Below are 12158 nucleotides of genomic sequence, written 5' to 3' on the forward strand. Positions count from 1 at the left end.
CTTTCCAACACGAGCTGCTTGCCAAAGGATAAAATGAAGAAGGGAAAGGTGAAGATCACCTTGACCCTTGCATAAAGTAAAAGACAAAGTAAAAGATAGGCCCTTCGGAGAGGGAAGCAGAGGTTGTCATGCACTCTTATGGTTGGATGCACAAAATCTTAATGCAAAAGAACGTCACTTTATATTGCCACTTGTATATGGACCTTTATTATGCAGTCCGTCGCTTTTATTGCTTCCATAACAAGATCGTATAAAGCTTATTTTCTTCACACTAATAGATCATACATATTTAGAGAGCAATTTTTATTGCATGCACCGATGACAACTTACTTGAAGGATCTTACTCAATCCATAGGTAGATATGGTGGACTCTCATGGCAAAACTAGTTTAAGGGATATTTGGAAGCACAAGTAGTATCTCTACTTGGTGCAAGGAATTTTGGTTAGCATGAGGGGGAAAGGCAAGCTCAACATGTTTGAATGATCCATGACAATATACTTTAACTGAGATGTGAGAAAACATAACCCATTACATTGTCTTCCTTGTCCAACATCAACTCTTTAGCATGTCATACTTAATGAGTGCTCACAATTATAAAAGATGTCTAAGATAGTATATTTATATGTGAAATCTCTCTACCTTCAATATTCTTTATTTAATTGTTCAAATGACCAACACAATGCTTGCTAGCCTTCAATAATTTTACAACCTCTACTTCTTAGATGTGAAGTCATTACTCCCCAGGATAAGAAAATGAGAGATATATAATTTCAGATTTACGACATTCAATTCATTCAACCAAATCATAGGATATAAGTGAAGCACACGAGTAAATGAAAAGCTACTACAAAAAGATATAAGTGAAGATCAATGAGTAGCTAAATAATTATGTAGCTATGTGAAGACTCTCTCTCATTTAAGAATTTAAGATCTTGGTATTTTATTCAAACAGCAAGCAAAGCAAAATAAAATGACATTGCTAGGATAGCACAACTCATGTCAAGAAGCAAAAACTTATGCTCAACCGATACTAACCGATAATTGTTGAAGAGGAAAGGTGGGATGCCTAACGGGGCATCCCCAAGCTTAGATGCTTGAGACTTCTTGAAATATTATCTTGGGGTGCCTTGGGCATCCCCAATCTTTGAACTTTGTGTCTCCTTAATTCCTCTCATATCATGGTTTCTCTTTTTATCAAAAGCTTCATCCACACCAAACTCAACAAGAACTCATGAGATAGGTTAGTATAAACCAATGCAAAACCTTATCATTTTCTACTGTAAAAAATCACTAAAATTATTATTCAACATTGCATACTAAATTTCTCTGCATATTTAATACTCCTATCCTCAAATAGAATCATTAAACAAGCAAACATATGCAAACAATGCAACCATAACAGCAATCTGCCAAAACATTATAGTCTGTAAAGAATATAAGATCCATCAAACTTCCCTAACTCCAAAAATTATGAGAAACATACTACGCTGTATAAGATTTATCAGAGCTCAGAATGCAAAAGGTTTCAATATTATATCATTCTCTGACTTTTCTAGGGAATTTTTGCAACAGTGGTAAACTTTCTGTTTTGAAACAGCAACATGTATACTACAAAATAAGCATGGTAAAGGCTATCGTTGACATTTTGATTGAAAATAAAGATGCAGAACATTATTCTAAATAACAGCAAGCAAATACTAACAAAATAAAATGACGCTCCAAGCAAAACACATATCATGTGGTGAATAAAAATATAGCTCCAAGTAAAGTTACCGATGAACGAAGACGAAAGAGGGGATGCCTTCCGGGGCATCCCCAAGCATAGGCTCTTAGTTGTCCTTGAATATTACCTTGGGGTGCCATGAGCATCCCCAAGCTTAGGCTCTTGCCACTCCTTATTCCATAGTCCATCGAATCTTTACCCAAAACTTGAAAACTTCACAACACGAAACTCAAAACAAAACTCGTAAGCTCCGTTAGTATAAGAAAATACAACCACCACTTAGGTACTGTTGTGAACTCATTCTAATTTCTTATTGGTGTAATGTGTACTGTATTCCAACTTCTCCATGGTTCATACCCTCCGATACTATTCATAGATTCATCAAAATAAGCAAACAACAGAATGAAAACAGAATCCGTCAAAAACAGAACAGTCTGTAGTAATATGTATCAAACGTATACTTCTGTAACTCCAACAATTCTGAGATAAATTGGTGGACCTGAGGAATGTTTATATTAATCATCTGCAAAATGAATCAACCTAAAAGCATTCTCCAGTAAAAAATGGCAGCTATTCTCGTGAGCGCTAAATTTTCTGTTTTTTACAGCAAGATCACAAAGACTTCACCCAAGTCTTCCCAAAGGTTATACTTCGCACAAACACTAATTAAAACATAAAACAACATCTAACCAGAGGCTATATTAATTATTTATTGCTAAAAAGGAACAAAAAGTAAAGAACGAAAATAAAATTGGGTTGCCTCCCAATGAGCGCTAACGTTTAACGCCCCTAGCTAGGCATGATGATTTCAATGATGCTCACATAAAAGATAAGAATTGAAACATAAATAGAGCATCATGATGAATATTAGTAGCACATTTAAGTCTAACCCACTTCCTATACATAGGGATTTTGTGAGCAAACAACTTATGGGAACAATAATCAACAAGCATAGGAAGGTAAAACAAGCATAGCTTCAAAATTTTAAGCACATAGGGAGGAAACTTGATATTATTGCAATTCCCACAAGCATATATTACTCCCTCATAATAATTTTCAGTAGCATTATGAATGAATTCAACAATATAACCAGCACATAAAGCATTCTTTTCATGATCTACTTGCATAGAAATTTTACTACTCTCCACATGAGCAAATTTATTCTCATCAATAGTAGTGGGAGCAAACTCAACAAAATAACTATCATGTGAAGCATAATCCAATTGAAAACTAAAATCATGATGACAAGTTTCATGGTTATCATTATTATTAATAGCATACAAGTCATCACAATAATTATCATAGATAGCAACTTTGTTCTCATAATCAATTGGAACCTCTTCCGAAATAGTGGATTCATCACTAAATAAAGTCATGACCTCTCCAAATCCACTTTCATAATTATCACAATAATATTCAACATCCTCAAAAATAGTGGGATCATTACTTCCTAAAGTTGACACTCTTCCAAACCCACTTTCATCAATATAATCATCATAAATAGGAGGCATGCTTTCATCATAATAAATATTCTCATCAAAACTTAGGGGAATAAACATATCATCTTCATCAGACATAGCTTCCCCAAGCTTGTGTATTTGCATACATTAGCATCATGGATATTCAAGGAATTCTTACTAACAACATTGCAATCATGGTCATAATTCAAATATTTTATGCCAAACATTTTATAGACTTCTTCTTCTAGCACTTGAGCACAAGTTTCCTTACCATCATTTTCACGAAAGACATTATAAAGATGAAGCGTATGAGACAAACATAATTCCATTTTTTTAGTTTTCTTTTATAGAATAAACTAGTGATAAAACAAGAAACAAAAAGATTTGATTGCAAGATCTAAAGATATACCTTCAAGCACTCACCTCCCCAGCAACGACGCCAGAAAAGAGCTTGATGTCTACTACACAACCTTGTTCTTGTAGACGTTGTTGGGCCTCCAAGTGCAGAGGTTTGTAGGACAGTAGCAAATTTCCCTCAAGTGGATGACCTAAGGTTTATCAATCCGTGGGAGGTGTAGGATGAAGATGGTCTCTCTCAAACAACCCTGCAACCAAATAACAAAGAGTCTCTTGTGTCCCCAACACACCCAATACAATGGTAAATTGTATAGGTGCACTAGTTCGGCGAAGAGATGGTGATACAAGTGCAATATGGATAGTAGATAAAGGTATTTGTAATCTGAAAATATAAAAACAGAAAGGTAACAAGTGATAAAAGTGAGTGTAAACGGTATTGCAATGGTAGGAAACAAGGCCTAAGGTTCATACTTTCACTAGTGCAAGTTCTCTCAACAATAATAACATAATTGGATCATATAACTATCCCTCAATATGCAACAAAGAGTCACTCCAAAGCAACTAATAACGGAGAACAAACGAAAAGATTATGGTAGGGTACGAAACCACCTCAAAGTTATCCTTTCTGCTCGATCTATTCAAGAGTCCGTAGTAAAATAACATGAAGCTATTCTTTCCGTTCAATCAATCATAGAGTTCATACTAGAATAACACCTTAATACACAAATCAACCAAAACCCTAATGTCACCTAGATACTCCATTGTCACCTCAAGTATCCATGGGCATGATTATACGATATGCATCACACAATCTCAGATTCATCTATTCAACCAACACAAAGTACTTCAAGGAGTGCCCCAAAGTTTCTACCGGAGAGTCAAGACGAAAACGTGTGCCAACCCCTATGCATAGGTTCATGGGTGGAACCCGCAAGTTGATCACCAAAACATACATCAAGTGGATCACGTGAATATCCCATTGTCACCACAGATAAGCACGACAAGACATACATCAAGTGTCCTCAAATCCTTAAAGACTCAATACGATAAGATAACTTCAAAGGGAAAACTCAATCCATTACAAGAGAGTAGAGGGGGAGAAACATCATAAGATCCAACTATAATATCAAAGCTTGCGATACATCAAGATCGTGCCATAGAGAGAGAGAGATCAAAAACATAGCTACTGATACATAACCTCAGCCCCGAGGGTGAACTACTGCCTCTTCGTCATGGAGGGTGCCGGGATGATGAAGATGGCCACCGGTGATAGGTTCCCCCTCCAGCAGGGTGCCGGAACGGGCTCCCGAGAGGTTTTTGGTGGCTACAGAGGCTTGCGGTGGCGGAACTCCCGATCTATCTTCTCCTTCTATGTTTTTAGGGTATATGGGAATATATAGGCGAAAGAAGTCGGTCGGGGGAGCCTCGAGGGGCCCACGAGATAGGGGGCGCGCCCAGTAGGGGGGCACGCCCCCCACCCTCGTGGCCACCTCGAAGCTTCCTTGACTTCAAATCCAAGTCTCCTAGACCAGGTTCGTTCCAAAAATAACGCTCCCGAAGGTTTCAATCCGTTTGGCCTCCGTTTGATATTCCTTCGAAACACTGAAATAGGCAAGAAAACAGCAGTATGGGCTGGGCCTCCAGTTAATAGGTTAGTCCCAAAAATAATATAAAAGTGTATAATAAAGCCCATAATCATCCAAAACAGATAATATAGTAGCATGAATGCTTCATAAATTATAGATACGTTGGAGGCGTATCACCCAGTGCGACAACTATAAAAAGAGGGACGAGCTTGAAATGAGTAAAGACCTGCAGAAGTTTAGTTCTACGCCTGATTACATGGTCTGGACATTACATGGTGAGCCAAGGTGGTTCATCGTCACACCAACGAGCATGGTACTGGGACCGCAGACATGGTGCAAGACTTTGACGATGATTGGGACTCGTACAAGGAAATGGAGGAATCTGCAAAGGCCTTCACTGAAATGTTGGATTCCTCAAAACGTCCTCTCCACGAGCACACTAAGCTTTGTGAGCTGTATGTCATCTCACAAATAAGGCTTTGAAAGCTCAATTCAACTTGAGCAGAGAATGCTATGACGCGATGTGAAAGTATTTGGACAATTTCTACCCAAAGTCCACGTGCTACCTCCAAACTGTGCCAGTCAGACAAAATCCTCCATGCTCTTAAGATGCCCTATGAGAAGATACATGTCTGTGAGAAAGGATGTGTCTTATTTAGGCTTCAGTATGAGGACTTGAACTATTGTCCCATTCTCAATTCTTCCAGGTATGTTGTGGTAGACAATGGTATGGGTGATAAGACGCAGACCAAAACACCCGTTAATGTTCTTCGGTATATGCCAATCGTACCAAGACTTCAACGTCTTTTTATGGTCGAAGAGACGGCCAGACAGATGATATGACACAAAACGGGCAAAAGAACCGAACTAGATGCAGATGGGAATGTGATGATGTTGCACACATCGGATGGTGAAGCATGGAAGCGCTTCGATGCATTACATAAGAAAAAAAGGCAGATCCAAGGCATCCTCGAGTCGCCGTCAGCACAGATGGGTTCATTGTGTTTGGTCAGATGGCAGCCCCATACAGTTGTTGGCCCGTGTTTGTCATGCCACTCAATCTCCGCCCCCCCCCCCGGGCAGATTATGCAAAGAAAAAACATTTTCCTGACATTGATAATTCCAGGGCCCAACTATCCGGGGAAGAATATGAATGTGTACATGCAGCCACTTAAGGATGAATTGCAGGAAGCTTGGGATAATGGGTTCAAGACATGCAACGCCTTTAGCAAAGAGAACTTCATAATGTGTGCCTGGTACATGTACTCGACACATGACTTACCAGTGTATGCGCTATTCGTTGGCTGGTGTGTGCATGGAAGGTTCCCGTGCCCCACATGCAATGGAACTCTTGAGTTTCATTGGCTGACGGCGGGGAACAAGTATAGTTTCTTCAACTTGCATAGACAGTTTCTAGATCCTCACCATAAGTTCATGAAAGACAAGAAGAACTTCATGAAAGGTAGAGTTGTCAAACACTCTGCACCACCTATGTTGACAAGCCAACAGACTCTAGATTAGTTAAATGCTCTCGAGCCAGATCCAGAGTGTCCAGGGTAATTCAAGGGGTATAATATGGAACAAGCCTGGACTCACAAGACATGCTTCTGGGATTTGCCTTACTTCAAAGACCTCCTTTTCCCACACAACATCAACGTGATGCACACTAAAAAGAATATCGCCGAAGCCATTTTTGGTACATTGTTCAGCGTAGAGGGGAAATCAAAGGATAATACTAAGGCTAGAGACGATCAAGAGGAGCTCTGTGATAGACTGTTACAAAACATGCAAGAACCGAAAGGAAAGCGGAACTAGAAGAAGCCAAAGGCATGGTTCAATCTTGGAAGGCCAGCTATGAAGGAAATTATTTTGTGGGTGAAAATGCAATTGATGTTCCCCGATGGGTATGCAGCAAATCTAAAGAGGGGAGCGAGTCTTGATAAATTGAAAATATTTGGTTTGAAAAGTCATGATTGGCACATATGGATTGAGCAGATAATGCTGTAATGTTGCATGGCTTCATCCCTGATGATGAATGGCTAGTACTGGCAGAGCTGAGCTATTTCATCCATGCTCTTTGTGCGAAAGAACTATCATCTGGCCTCCTAGAAGAAATGGAACAGTTGGCTCCGGAGTTGATCTGCAAGTTAGAGATGATCTTTCCTCCAAGCTTCTTTAATCCAATGCAACACTTGATTTTGCATCTCCCGACCGAGTCACGATTGGGGGGGGGGGCGTGCAAAATCGTTGGTGCTACTCAACTAAGAGGATGCAGAAGACGCTTCGAGCAAAATGAAAAAATAAACGTAGAATAGAAGCATCGATGGCCAAGGCATTCATCACTCAGGAGGCGTCAAACTTCATGACAGCACACTACGAAGCCAAAAATCGTCATTTGCATAATCCGAAGCCTCGGTACAATGCTGACGAGCCTAAAAAGGGCAATCCAACCTCAGTCTATTCAAAGGGAATCTCGCACCATCTAGTGCTTGGAAACCAGTATCGTTGGATGTTGAAGAATGGCGAACTATTTCGCTATATCTCTTTAACAACCTAATAAAAGTGCGGCCGTACATCGAGTAAGATCTTGTTACATTGTTTCACAACTTGTAATTTCTTTGAACTCCTCTTATTCCTGGATATTTGATGTAGTCGATACGTCGCCATATTCTCGTATGGAGCGGTGATCCAAAAGGATTCCGTCAAAGAGTATGAGCTTCTGGCAAAGCAAGGAGGAGAATATCCCGATTTCATCTCTTGGTTCAAAAAAATGGTAATTTCCATTAGACCCTTTCATTTCTTTGGCGGGAAAACATGTGGACCCACCGAGTCAGCTACTGGCGTCTTCGTCGTCCTCCTCGCCTCATTTTCCCGCGGCAATCAACGCAAAGGCGGCCGCCAGTCAGCCTTCCATTGATTCCTCACGGGTGGTGCAGTGAAGGCACCGCCGCCGCATGCCCTGCTCTATCCCGCCACGCGTCCACATGGTTCCGCTCACTTGCCGCCCACCCGCCGCTATAAAAGCCACTCTCCCTCGTCACTAGACGCACACTCCCTCGCCGCAGCCTCTCTCTCTCTCGCTGCCGATGACCCTCTTTCTTTCGCATCTTCCCCACCATCACTTAAGCCACCGATGGGCGAGCGATTCCCAGGTGACGCGGCTGCGACGAGGGCGGCATCATCATCTTCGAGGACATCAACGAGGAGGCGCCCGGGCCGTCAACCCCGCCCGCCAGGGCGACCCAGGGCGGGGCTGTAGCAAGGACCGCGGCCGCAATGGCGTGCAGGACGACGACGACGTCGAAGGCGACGACGATGATGATGACGACAGCGGCGGCGACTACACAAACTTCTACAGACTCCTCGGCATGTAGAAGGCTCGGCGGCGGCGGCGTAGTAGTAGTTTTAGTTTAGTTTTTAGATTATGTTTTAAGTTTGTACAAATATCAATGACAACGCCTGAATTTCCTCCACTTTTGTGTCATTTTGTACGAAGTTCATATTGTACGAAGTTTGGCCGATTTTGGTTTTCAAAAACCGGCGTCTGGGGCCAACTTGGGGCGGAAAAAAGCGTCGGCGAGCCCCCAGGAGGCGCTATTTCACAGGAGCTCCTATGCAGCGCTACAGGTGCTCGTTAACGACCCGGTGCCTGCAGCGCTGCTAGCATGGGTCGGCCCATTACCGTGCTGCCCTAGCTTTTTTTTGATTTTTTGATACAAAAATAAAAAATTGAAATCAAAAAAGGTTTACAGATTTAAAGAAAAAAGGTTCATCCATTTGAAAAAAAGTTCATTCAAATTGACAAAAAAGTTCATCCAATTTAGCAAAAGTTCATTAATTTTTTAAAAAGTTCATTGAATGTCAAAAAAGTTCATAGAATTCAAAAAAAGTTCATATATTTTTAGAAAAAGTTCATTGAACTGAAAAAAGTTCATCCATTTTCAAAAAGATGTTCATCAAATTTCAAAAAAGTTCATCAATATTCAAAAAAGTTCATAGATATTCAAAAAAATTCATAGAATTTTCAAAAAAGAAAATGTCAACCGGCGCATTTACTGACGGCACAGGCGTGAGTTAACAAAAATGCACGTCAACTGGCGCCTATGGCGCCAAATAGGAAATGCCCTATTTCAGCCCCTGGGGGTGCCGAACGGTTGAAGATGTCCTTAGGGAGCGCGGCCCACCTTGGGATTGGATTCAGCGCGTTGCAGCCTGTGAACAGACGATGATCGCGCCTGATTTATTTGTTTCTCGGAGGAGTTTGATACTCTGAAATCACTAGTTGAGGAGTACTCCTTGCGAAGATCACTCCAACTTCCCTAGGTTGCGACAAGTGGCGCACTACATGTGCCACTTGTCGCAACCAGGGAGTTTTTCCTTTTTTCGTAGATCCGTCTATTCAAAACGTTGGATCTCCTAAACCGTGCGTCCAAATCTCGAACCGCTTTCACCGTGGGATTCCTCGCGTTGAGATCTTCAAAACTAGATCCAATATTGATAGGTTTTGACGAACTTTTTTTCACGAAAAAACCGAACTTACAAAACCGAACCGGGAGCATGGGTTTTTTCCCTTTCCAAAAGAGGCATGCCCGTGCCTCTCGAGGAAGCAAAACCGTGACTTTCGCGAAAGGAAAAAAAGAAAAAAATGCGCTTTTTTTCGTTCCATGGAGGTATGGCCGTGACTCTCGCGAAAGCACAACCGTGCCTCTCACGTAAGCAAAACCGCTACTCTCGCGAAAAAAAGCAGAAAACACGTTTTTTTTTCGTTTCCGAGAGGCACGGCCGTGACTCTCGCGAAAGTACAACCGTGACTCTCGCAAAAAAAACCAGATAACGTGCTTCTTTCGTTTCCGAGAGGCACGGCCGTGACTCTCGCGAAAGGAAAAAAGACAGAAAACACTATTTTTCGTTTCTGAGAGGCACGGCCATGACTCTCCCGAAAGCAAACCGTGCTTCTCGCGGAAGCAAAACCGTGACTCTCGCAAAAGAAAAAGAAAAACACATTTTTTGTGATTTTTTTTAAGCTAGGGAAGACCGGTGAAAAACCAAAACGTCGAAAAAACCTAGAAAAAACTGTTTAAAAAGCCGAAAGCGCGTGCAAAAAAATAAAATAAAAACAAAATTCGGAGGGAGCGCCCAGAGCACGACACGTGGCGAATAGCTGAGAGCGTGCCAAGTGGCGCTGATCGTTGCGAGACTGCCGAAGGAGCGCTCGCTAATTAGTTGCTCTCATAAGACTTGGTCATACACGTGGAGAGATGAATGTTTTTTAACAATCTTATTATCAAGCTTTCTTGGCTTGTTTTTAATTCTATTGGGACAGGAGCTTGGATATGTACGATCCTTTCTGTTGGCTTGCAGTTTGACTGCAGGCCAAATTTGGTTGCCGGCGTTGCCGTCCAACCTCGACGCATGCATTATTGTACCATCGTCTGATGCTAATTGGTGTCAGCTGTCAGTTGTAAATTGCGACGAGCATACATTGATCGTGTCAATTATCTGTCGCACTCGACACAGCTACTTGCAGGTGTCAGCTCACTATGTATGTCTTTTTGCACGACAACAACCACCTACTTGCAGGTGTACTAGGGGTAGGCTGTACAGCGCTGGCTTATTATTATCAAAACTACATTTAAACATATTCACCTACATCAATACACAAAATAGGGTATTTCATTCAACGTGAGGAAAGGAAGTGTCATTCGCAACCATCAACGAGGGCTGTTGAAATAGGATGATCGGCCAAAACAACTTCTAGACAAGTATTCCCTGCATTTTCTGTGACTTCATATAGCGTGTCATACGACTCATACCAAGTCTTGGTACCGCTTCTTAATTTGTGTTCTGTCATTCTGCCCATGTTATGCATGCAGTATTTTTTTTTCCTTTCGAAAAGATGTGTGCAGATGCATGACGAGATGTATTTTTTTTACTTTTGATGTTCTTTGTACTACCTTGACAGTTAATGAATACACTAAAAGTTTTCCTCATAAAAAAAGATGCATCACCAGTTGTCGTACTTTGTTTTTTAGGCAACTAATAACACACAAATTTGCCTTATTTGTACATATGTCCTAATGGCTCTGCATAAAGTAAGAAGACTTCATACAAGATACCGAAAAAAAGAATTCTATGAGACCAGGTCTCACGGGTTAGCAGCTGAGACCCATCCTGATGGATGACACGTGGCATTCACAAATTACAAAGCATCTACCCCACCCCCACCTGAAATCAGGAGGGGAGAGATTAGATGCTTTGTGATTTGTGAATGCCACATGTCATCCATCAGGGCGGGTCTCACCTGCTAACCGTGAGACCTGGTCTCATATAATTTTTTCCTAAGATACCCAGGTCTTGATATCCCAGCCCATTTTTGGATTGTGAATTGTCATCTTATGCCCCATTAACCAATTACCACTAGTAAGTTGCACATGTCTCGCACGTGAGAGTTTAGACACCAAAGTACGACCAAATATTAATATAACATCTTATAATAGGCTAATGTGTATATTTAGAGTCACATTTGCATCAAGTGTAGGATGTAGATTTGATTCCTATCATTCATCTTATTGACAATCAAATTATAGCAATATAACATCCGATGACGTTGTGATATATGCTACACAAAACTCAAGTTAAATGTATAAAAATAGCTAAGTACTCCATCTAGAAAGACTAATGGACTTTCGGAAGATTTTGCCTTTGCCATGAACCAGAAATAATAATTATAAGGTAAAAACTATTTTTTGAAGGAAAAAAACTTGTGAAGTTAAAGCATGAAAGATTTTAGAACAAATGAGAAGTGTTTGTGTTTTGTGCATATTGTGCATCGTCTATAAAACTAAAAAGAGTGGCAATTATTTTAGTATAGAAAATTTGGAGAATTTAAGTATGGAAGAGTCTAGAACAAAGAAAAAGTCTCTTTGTTTTGAGGTTTGTGCATATTATGCATGGTGCTTATGAGCAGGCATGGAATCTTCTAGACAGTTCTAACGCCCAAAATGCGGTCCTAGCCTCGCGGGCATAGCATA

Source organism: Triticum dicoccoides, chromosome 2B, assembly GCF_002162155.2.
Source record: "Triticum dicoccoides isolate Atlit2015 ecotype Zavitan chromosome 2B, WEW_v2.0, whole genome shotgun sequence".
Lineage (NCBI taxonomy): Eukaryota > Viridiplantae > Streptophyta > Magnoliopsida > Poales > Poaceae > Triticum > Triticum dicoccoides.